The sequence below is a fragment of the Schistocerca cancellata genome, chromosome 3 (assembly GCF_023864275.1).
Source record: "Schistocerca cancellata isolate TAMUIC-IGC-003103 chromosome 3, iqSchCanc2.1, whole genome shotgun sequence".
NCBI classification, from domain to species: Eukaryota; Metazoa; Arthropoda; class Insecta; order Orthoptera; family Acrididae; genus Schistocerca; species Schistocerca cancellata.
This window is the reverse complement of record NC_064628.1, coordinates 492640661-492651331: the sequence shown is the minus strand read 5'-3', so window position 1 is coordinate 492651331 and position 10671 is coordinate 492640661. Positions and strand designations below refer to the sequence as shown.

The window sequence follows — 10671 nt, the reverse complement described above, 5'->3', positions numbered from 1 at the left end:
AAGAGTTTTACATCAGCATATTTTACTATATATGTGAAGACAGTAACTGTTCTCGAAAGAACAGATACTGTTGACGACCGTGCAGCTTTTTACTGGAGTAAATGATGACTAACTGAAACCCTCAGCTGCCGACAGTTGTTGTTGATATACCTCGATGTGGACAGCTTCGTCTGTGCGAATGCGCACAGGTTGCCGAAACTCTTACGGGAATCGCCAAAGCGTGCGCGAGTAATGAGTGGATGGGAAAATGTCTATAAGGAACATTACATATGTAGAATTGTCGACAGTTGGGAATGTGAGTCTCACGGGAAGCGTGCAAGGGATAAGTCCCTGCAGTCGCGCTATTCGTCTGTGTCCTCGATGGCTCAGGTGGATAGAGCGTCTGCCGTGTAAGCAGGAGACCCCGGGTTCGAGTCCCGGTCGGGGCACACATTTTCAGCTGTCCACATCGAGGTATATCAACAACATTGTCGGCAGCTGAGGGCTTCAGTTAGGTATATTTTACCACTATCTGTGCCAAAGGATAGTGTAAGTCTTTCTTTCTTCTGGTATTATAATCATGAATGTCACTGTTGTCTTTAAACTGGTTCATGTTGTTGAGAACAAATTTCATTACTGAGTAAATGTACTGTGAGGCTGCTGCAAGAATCCTAATCTTTTAAAGAGATGCCTACAAGACGTGCGACTATGTGCCCCACAAATTATTCTAACCACTTTTTTTGAGCAGTGAATACTTTTTGCCTAAGTTTTGAGCTACACCAAAATATTATTCTCTATGACATCCAAGAGTGAAAGTATGCAAATTATGTTAACTTGCTAAATTCTATATCCTCAAAATTAGCAATTATTCTGATTGCAAAAGTTGCTGAACTTAGTCGCTTTAGGAGATCCGAAATATGATTTTTCCAATTAAGATTCTCTTCTGTATGTACACCCAAAAACTTAGTATGCTCTATTCTGGCTGCTGAATTCTGTTGATGTGTTTATTTATTGAAGGAACTGTACTCCTTGCACTAGAAAATTGAATGAACTGTGTTTTTTTTCAAATTTCAGAGCAAGCCCATTGGCAGAAAACCAATCAATAACTTTTCCAAAGACAATATTTGTATCATTTTCTATAGGAATTTTTTTCACTGGATTAATAATGATGCTTGTTTCATCAGAAAATAGTGCCACTTTAGCTTCTTGTTTCAGGTAAGAAGGGAGGTCATTGACATACATCAAGAACAGAAGGGGACCCATGATTGAACCCTGTGGAGCACCTAATATAATTTTACCCCAGTTAGATGAAGTGGAAAACTTCCTTAAATCACTTAAACCATATAAAGCAACTTTTTGCTTCCTGTTCTGTAGCTATGACTTAAACCACTCATATGCTGTTCCATTTATACCATAGAATTGTAATGTCTGTCACATAATGTCATGCTTCACATAATCAACGCTTTAAGTCACAGAAAATTCCTATTAGTGACATTTTACTATTTAAAGTCTCTGTTAAGTGGGCAGTGAAATTATATATTGCTATCTCAGTGGAACAGCGTTTTTGAAACCCAAACTGTGATTACTAAGTATGCATTACTACTGATATGGAGGACCACTCTTGAGTACATTACTATCTCGACAGTTTTTGAAAATGCCGTGAGCAAGAATACTGGTTGGTAATTATTGACATCTGTGATGTCCCCTTGTTTGTAGAGAGGCTTGATAATGGCACGTTTTAGTCTGTCTGGGAAAATACCTTGAGTAAGTGATGCATTACAGAAGTGACTCGGAACATCAGCTATATAACTGCTCCACATTTTTAACATCTTGTTAGAGATGTCATCTACTCCAACAGAACATTTATTTTTCAAAGATTTAATGATTTTCCTTACTTCACAAGAGGTTGTTAGATGAAAATTAATCTGACTAGGATTTCGCAAAACTGACTCTTCCATGTACTGCATGGCTTTTACTTTTGAACTATTCTCACCAATTTTTACCTACACTTAACAAATGGTTGTTAAATACATTAGCTACTTGTGTACTGTTGGTTAAGATGGTCTCATTCTCTGATTATCACTAGCTACCACACACTTCCTCTTTTTCGTTCTCTTTATTCCGCTCCCTCTGGCTCTGTCTCCTTCACGGTTTTCGTAGTATTCTTCTGCCACTGTCAACTATGTTCCCCTGCCACTGCGTCGCAGTCTTTCTCACACACTGCCATTGTCTCCTTCGCTCTTTATATACTACGACCACCGTCTAAAATCTTCCTGTTTTATTACTTTTCCATCTCTTTGTCGCTGTCACTGTCCCCTTCTCTTCCAGAATAAACAAACGCGAAAATATTCGCAAGCCAAAATTTTTTGGAACATTTTTATAGGTTCTGCGGAAGGTAGAATGAGGCAGCAAATACGCCGCTGTTCAGAGTCGTTTAAACAGGAGCGTTATTGGATTTTTTATGATCCGATAGGGGCATTTTTGCACTGGTTCCCTTCTTTTCCCTACCATAGCAGGGCAAGTCACTCATGTGAAAAGAACTTTACGAATCAGTAAAATTTTGATAGTTTGCTTCAGTGAAACTGAAATAACACAAAACTAATTTTACTCCTCGGACCGGATTTTACGAGCACAAAAACTGTACATGTGGGTCTGTAATACAACGTGCGGTTCGCAAAACGGTTATAATGATAACTGAGAGACTTTACAGCATGTTTCTCCGTTTTACGTCACTTTATAAACTGCGTTTTCGTCTCACACCGGATTTTACGTGTACACATAGGACAACTTTGAACATCTGTATCTCGGATGTCAAGACAATTTTCAAGGTGGATCGAGATAGGGATTTTAGAAATAAATAGTTACAATAGCAACCATTTGCTGTTCATAACTATCTTGGAATCTGTGGTTCTCTTTTGGTACGCAAAAGCAATGTTTTTGAAGTGATACTCGATAAAAGAAAAATATTTTTGAAAAGGGAAGATGGCACTTCTATATAAATTCCTATAGATAGAGAGTATAATGTAAATATTTGATCAATTTGCTGCGATTATTTACTATTTAGATTTCACCTCATAGCAGATTTTACTTATGCATTTCATGTATAGAAGCAGGGTAACTTTGAATCTCTGTACGCGAAAACAGACAAAGATGTAATGAAAAACTTCAGTGCTGTTCGCGATGGGGAGCTTAGAAACAGATCGTAAAAATTCTAGCCGTCTTGAAATCTTCAGCTCGGTTTTGGTACAAAAAAGGTAAAGAATCCATTTTTAGGTTTTCCAAGGAAGCAACCATGAACTAATGGTTTTCCCATAAGCCCCTTAAGACTGCCCGTAGACCACATCCAATGCAAACAGAATCAAGCGATGTGCTCCATTTGCCTAAGCAGGAGTGTAATGTTCGTACTTTGTCCCTGTATTGTACGATAGTGACACTAAGACGATGCTTCTGTTGGATATACAAATGATCTTTAGCCAAAAGGCTATCCAAAACACTTGACCTTACCTTTCTAACACCAACAGAAACCAAGGTACGAGAATCGGAAGCATCCCGTATTTATGCGCCGCGTTTTGGTACATATTAGCATGCGTGCTTATTAATACGCTACTGGCCATCAAAATTGCTGCACCAAGAAGAAATATAGATGATAAACTGGAATTCATTGGACAAATATATTATACTAGACGTGACATGTGATTACATTATCACGCAATTTGGGTGCATAGATCCTGAGAAATCAGTACCCAGAACAACCACCTCTGGCCGTAATAACGGCCTTGATACGCCTGGGCATTGAGTCAAACAGAGCTTGGATGGCGTGTACAGGTACAGCTGCCCATGCAGCTTCAACACGATACCACAGTTCATCAAGAGTAGTGACTGGCGTATTGTGACGAGCCAATTGCTCGGCCACCATTGACCAGACGTTTTCAATTGGTGAGAGATCTGGAGAATGTGCTGGCCAGGGCAGCAGTCGAACATTTTCTGTATCCAGAAAGGTCCGTGCAGGACCTGCAACATGCGGTCGTGTATTATCCTGCTGAAATGTAGGGTTTCGCAGGGATCGAATGAAGGGTAGAGCCACGGGTCGTAACACATCTGAAATGCAACGTCCACTGTTCAAAGTGCCGTCAGTGCGAACAAGAGGTGACCGAGACATGTAACCAATGGCACCCCATACCATCAGGCCGGGTGACACGCCAGTATGGCGATGACGAATACACGCTTCCAATGTGCGTTCACCGCGATGTCGCCAAACACGGATGCGACCATCATGATGCTGTAAACAGAACCTGGATTCAACCGAAAAAGTGACGTTTTGCTATTCGTGCATCCAGGTTCGTCGTTGAGTACACCATCGCAGGCGCTCCTGTCTGTGATGCAGCGTCAAGGGTAAACGCAGCCTTGGTCTCCGACCTGATAGTCAATGTTGTTGCAAACATTGTCGAACTGTTCGTGCAGATGGTTGTTGTCTTGTAAACGTCCCCATCTGTTGACTCAGGGATCGAGATGTGGCTGCACGATCCGTTACAGCCATGCGGGTAAGATGCCTGTCATCTCGACTGCTAGTGACACGAGGCCGTTGGGATCCAGCACGGCGTTCCGTATTACCCTCCTGAACCCAGCGATTCCATATTCTGCTAACAGTCATTGGATCTCGACCAACGCGAGCAGCAATGTCGCGATACGATAAACCGCAGCCGCGATAGGCTACAATCCGACCGTTATCAAAGTCGGAAACGTGATGGTACGCATTTCTCCTCCTTACACGAGGCATCACAACAACGTTCCACCAGGCAACGCCGGTCAACTGCTGTTTGTGTATGAGAAATCGATTGGAAGCTTTCCTCATGTCAGCACGTTGTAGATGTCGCCACCGGCGCCAACCTTGTGTGAATGCTCTGAAAAGCTAATCATTTGCATATCACAGCATCTTCTTCCTGTCGGTTAAACTTCGCGCCTGTAGCACGTCATCTTCGTGGTGTAGCAGTTTTAATGGCCAGTAGTGTATTAATAATTAAACTTTCCAGCTGTGAAATGATAGATGATATCACCCTGACCGCGAAGTCTAGAGTTTTTAGTAATTTAATTAGTGCATAGCACAATTCACGAAAAGAAATCGTTGGAAGACTAATGTACTCATGTGTAGAAACGCGGTGCAATGTACGTGGCAGGCGGCCTGAGTGATGCAGGAACGCAACCGCAGAGCGTCAGCCGACCAGACAGACATTTGCGAGTGACGCCAAGCGCAGAGAGACGGGTGCAAAACACATAGGGCACCGAAGAGTAGCGGCGGACGCGGCGAGAGAACAAGCCGGTAAGTAGTCGTGGCCAGAGCAAACCGGGCGCCGGAGGACATCCTACAGGGTAGAGGCAAGAGGAGTCGTGTTGTAGTATGTGAAGAGAGAATCATATAGTGAACTACGAGGCTACAGTGCTGGACATTGGATAGAAAAGTGGTAACAACTGTTCATTTTCGACAGAGTGCTAAGAAGCGTGCACAGTTTGGGAAAGAGGTAATTAAAGTGTGACATAATAGCCGGTGTCGAATAAAATATCAAATGAAATAACAATTCATGATATAAAAAAAGGCGATTGTAGACCTCTGTTATTTCCATCACTCGACGCAACACATCTTAGCGACACCACATCACTAGGTAACAAATTCCAAATACGACTGCATGTGTGTAGAAGACGGTAGAGAACTGCTACTGATCCATATGTCACAGAGTGTTAAATTACTTTACTTGAATGCAGGTTCCATTCAAAGAGCGTTAAATAATTTTCCTTGAAGTTAGATTTCAGCAGTAATCGCAGAACATTAAATGATGTTCCTTAAAGTCAGATTCCAATCGCAACTAGAGTGCGATAGTAAAAGCCATTAGGTGACAGAATTTGGACGTAAAAACATGAATTTCGCTGTAGACAATCATTGTAAATAGAACTCTTGGCCGTTTCTGCGTGAAACAATTTGAGGTTGTGTGTCCACCTCGGTGCAAAACACTTTATTTACTTTCCCAAATTAGTTTCAGCGAAATACTGTGATTATCAGAGGGTTTCTTAATTTTTATGTCTTCAAAGTTATTGCGTAATTTCTATGTTTGTTGCCGTTTTTTCGACATGCAGAATGTCATTGTTGCTTGGTTTGTTTTCCGTTGCCGTTAAAACACAAAAAATGCGTAACTTTTCACTTTGAAAGTAGTTCAAATGTTACGCACCAACATCAACATTCAGTAGACACTAATAATAGCCACATTATACTTGTTGAAACGTGCACGAAAATTTAGCTGGCTTACGATAAGAAATATGAACAAGATGATATCGATTGAGAGCTATACATGACACTTAAAACATGCACAAATCTTGATATATGAGGAAATTTTTGTTCTGTCCTTGCAACTACAAAAACGCATGTTTTTTTTCCTCACCAGACGCGTTTCGCTTTATTGAGTTAAAGCATCATCAGTGATCTGTAATAAAGTTATTTACATTTTGATTTGCTTTCAGATCGAAAACAGTTCGTTAACAATATATCAGTTCGTACTTACGGTGATTTTCGCTTGATTTTTCGCTTACATCGGGAAATGCCGTCTGCTAGCACATCGTTGATATCTTTCTGCTTTAGACACTGATAGTTGTGATCTAATTTTTAGTTGTTCTGCAGCACTATGCATTTGTTATGTTTCTCACAGCACGCGTTTTCGAGAACCTTGGTTTTCTGTTTATTTTTTTATTTTCTTATTTTTATTTCTATTTGCACCGAAACCTCCAGATGTCAGACACTCAGATAGGTACCAAACGTTGTGTGTCGATGGAAGTATCAACCTAAACACTAATTTTGTTCGTACTGTGTGCTGTCGTCCAGTAGAACATGCATAAACTGTACTTAAAAGTAACACGACAACAGCGGAGCACAGTAAAAGCACATCTGTGATTAATGTGTTAAAGATCTGGGTAGTGCGAGGGATCGTCGTACCACAGATCCCGCGTTCAAATCCCACTGATGACAAATTTTTTAACTGTTGACATGTGAAACTGTTGTATGGGAGAACATTTTCCTGACATGTGAAATGACTTTTCGGCGTTTGTAGCAATGTTCTTTTGGCAGTCTGCTTTCACTTTGTTAGTTGAAAGCAGCAGACGTATAGAGTACATTTGTATAGATAGGTGTAGTGTTCTGTCGCACATGTTATCAGTGTGGTTTAATCGCGATATCTTTGGTGCGACGGCCTTACGCTCTACCACATCACGCACATGAGATCTTCAAAACAATCACTCACAGACACGCCTTTCCTGTGTTCCGTAGTTCTTGCGTTACTTTTAATTACAGTTTACGCATGTTCTAGTGGACGACAGCTCATAGCAAGAGCTAAATCCGAGTTTTGGTTGATACTCATACTCCATCGACACACAACGTTTGGTATCAATCTGAATGTCTGACATGTTGAGGTTTGTTTTGTTTTTTGTAGTGTTTCCAACATAACCTTTCCACTTGTTTGTCTTTGACCTACAATCCTTTATTTTATTAGATTATTACATGTGTGTAATTCTATTTAATTATGTTGCTGCGTATTTGTATGCTGTGTAAAAGTAGGAAAGGAATAGCGATGGACACACTTCCTTTTTTTGGGTGGAGGAAGGAGGAACCATGAAGAGTGGACATAAGTATATAGTAGTGTGATGGATGTGAGTTAGAAGGGAAGGTGAGGAATAAGATTCGAAATGAAATTGGGGGTACGGGGAAGGGGGTTTGGGTGGGAGAGAGGGAGGGGGCGAAGAATGGAAAAGGCTCTTTTATTTTTCACGTAATTTCGTCAATTATTTGATATAGAACCCGGTTCCCAATATTTGTTTGGTCACTGAGAAACTCTTAATTTTGTGTTAATGCTTTGTGTATGTGGAAAGTTTCTTGCAAAAGAAGGAGGTGTCTGTCTTTATTGACTCTTATGATTTTCATATCCTTTTCAATATTGCTAGGTCTATGGTCTTCTTGTTTTAGATGATCTGCAAATGTTGTGTGGTTTGTACCGTATTTAAATGCTGTGACGTGTTCTTTATATCTGGTGTCGAATGTCCTGTCGATGATTCCAATGTATATCTTTTCACAATCTCTGCAGCTGAGCTGATGGATACTGGATTGTTGGTATCTGTCTGGTTTTGATTTCAGTTTTGTGATGTACTTTTGCATTGAGTTGTTTGTTTTGTAAGCAACGTTTATGCCTAGTTTTTTGAATATGCTACCTATTTTATGTGTGAATTTGTTGTGGTAGCTAATTGTATGCCATTTTTTTTTGTAGTAGAGCAGATTGTATGTGTTGGTGTGGTTTGGTTAGTTTTTCATTATTTGTCTCTTTATTTTTCTGTTTAGTTTGTCTGCCATTGTTTCTTTGTATCCATTTTTAATGCTATTTGTTTTATAATGGCTAGCTCTTTCTGGTAATCAGAAGTGTTTAGGGGGATCCTGTTCAGTCTGTTTGACATGTGTCTGATTGCTGCCTGTTTGTGATGCTATGGGTGGTTTGAGGTTGCATTTAAGATAATGTCACTTGTTGTGGGTTTTATGTGCATGTCAACTGTGTGTCTGTTATTGTATTTTCTTAAAGTTATGTCTAGAAAGTAAAGTGAGTTTTCTTGTTCTTCTTCATGTTTTTGTGCACAGTATTTATGTCTTTGTGTAGTTGCTATATGGTGTTTTTAGCTCCATCTACCATGCATATTATGTCATCCTTGTATCTATACCTATAGATGACGTTGTAGCTTTTCTTTGTTATTATGTCTTCAAGTATTACTTTTCCTATATGATCCTTGAAAATGTTGGCTAATGTTCCTGAGATAGGTGAACCCATGAGTAAACCTTCTTATTGTATGTAGTATTCTTGATTGAATTCAAAATGTGAATAATTTTATTGTTTCATCTGTGTGTTCACGAGGTAGCTGGTTGTTTGTTTTCAGGTTTTCTTCAATTAGTTTTATGGTCTCCTTAACAGGGATGCAACTGCACATATTTTCTACATCAAAGGAGAGCAGTGTTGCTGAGCCAGGAATTTTAATGTGAAAATAAACAGTTGCTCAATGATCAAATAAATATTGGGAACCATACTCTATATAAAATGATTGATGAAATTACATGGAAAAGAAAAGAGCCTTTTCCATCGTTCACCCCGTCCCAATCTCCTCCCCTCCTCCAAGTTTCATTTCACTTCTTGCCCCCCACCTTCTCTTCTATCTCACATCCATCACACTACTATATACAGGGTGTTTATAAATGAATATCGGGGTTTTAACGTTTTATAATATTTGTTATATTACACTTACAGTTATAAATGACATGTCAAATAAAAGAGCAACTCAAACAGTTTTACTAAGAACCTTATAAATGTTTAATGTGAGCACCATTTGTCACACAGCACACATAAAATCTATAGCCGAGTTCTTCCCAAACGTTGAGAAGTGTGTCTTCAATGATTCTAGCAACAGCTGCTTCAATCCAGTTTCTTAATTCAGGGAGGTCTGCTGGTAGTGGAGGCACGTACACACGATTCTTGATGAAGCCACAAAGGAAAAAATCGCATGGCGTCAGGTCGGGTGAACGCGGAGGCCATGCAAATCAAGCTCTGTCACTGGGCCTCTTGCGGCCTATCAAGTGCTTGGGTACAGTGAAGTCCAACGAATCGCGTACTTCGCTATGCCAGTGAGGTGGCGCACCATCTTGTTGGAAAATGAAGTTCTCTGGCTCATCTTCTTCCAACTGAGGCAAGAACCATTGCTCTAGTGTATCAAGGTAAGAAGTACCAGTTACAGTAGGTTCACCAAAAAGAGAAAAGCCCATAAATTTTCCGCAGGGATACGGCACAAAAACAGTCACTTTACGCATGCGCATTGGTGCCAAACACAACTGTCTGAGTTGCTCTTTCATTTGACATATCATTTACAACTGTAAGTTTAATGTAATAAATATTGTACAGCGTTAAAACCCTGATATGCATTTATAAACACCCTGTACTTATAGCCACTTATCATGATTTCTCCCTCCCCCACCTAAAAAAAGAAGAGAAAGAATGTCCACCACTATTCCTTTCCCACTTTTACACAGTATATAAATACACAACAACATAATTAAATAGAATTACACGCATACAATAATCTAGTAAAAAAGAGATTGTATGTCAAAACAAACAAGCGGCAAGGTTATGTCCCCAACACTACAAAACACAAACCACAGCACATACTTAGGAGTACAAAAAGAAACAGAAACAAAGATGTGCAAAAACGTGTGATGTGGAAAACATAAGAAATGCGTAGTGCTGCAGAACAACTAAAAATTAGACCACAACTGTCAGAGTCTAAAGAAGAAAAACAGAAACGATATGGTAGCAGACAGCACTTCCAATGTTAGCGAGTCCACAGCTCGTTGTCTAGTGGCTAGCGTTCCTGCCTCTGGATCACGGGATCTCGGGCTCGATTCCAGGCCGGGTTGGTGATAATCTCTGCCAGGGGGCTGGGTGTTCGTGTTGTCCTCGTCATTTCACCCTCGTCATTATCATTCATGACAGTGGCTCGATTGGACTGTGTAAAAAATTGGATTGTGAAAAAAATTGGGACTTGTAAGGGCGCTGATGACCGCACAGTTGAGCGCCCCACAAACCAAACATCATCATTTCCAATGTAAGCGAGAAATCAAGCGAAAATCGC

At 40.2% G+C, this 10671-nt stretch overlaps 1 non-coding gene across 1 annotated transcript; it reads left to right on the top strand.

Annotated features, from left to right (window-relative positions):
• The first annotated feature begins 354 nt into the window (after nt 1-354).
• Trnat-ugu (transfer RNA threonine (anticodon UGU)) lies at nt 355-428 on the top strand. The gene has a single exon. It is a non-coding gene; the product is annotated as a tRNA-Thr (tRNA).
• Nucleotides 429-10671: the final 10243 nt, after the last annotated feature.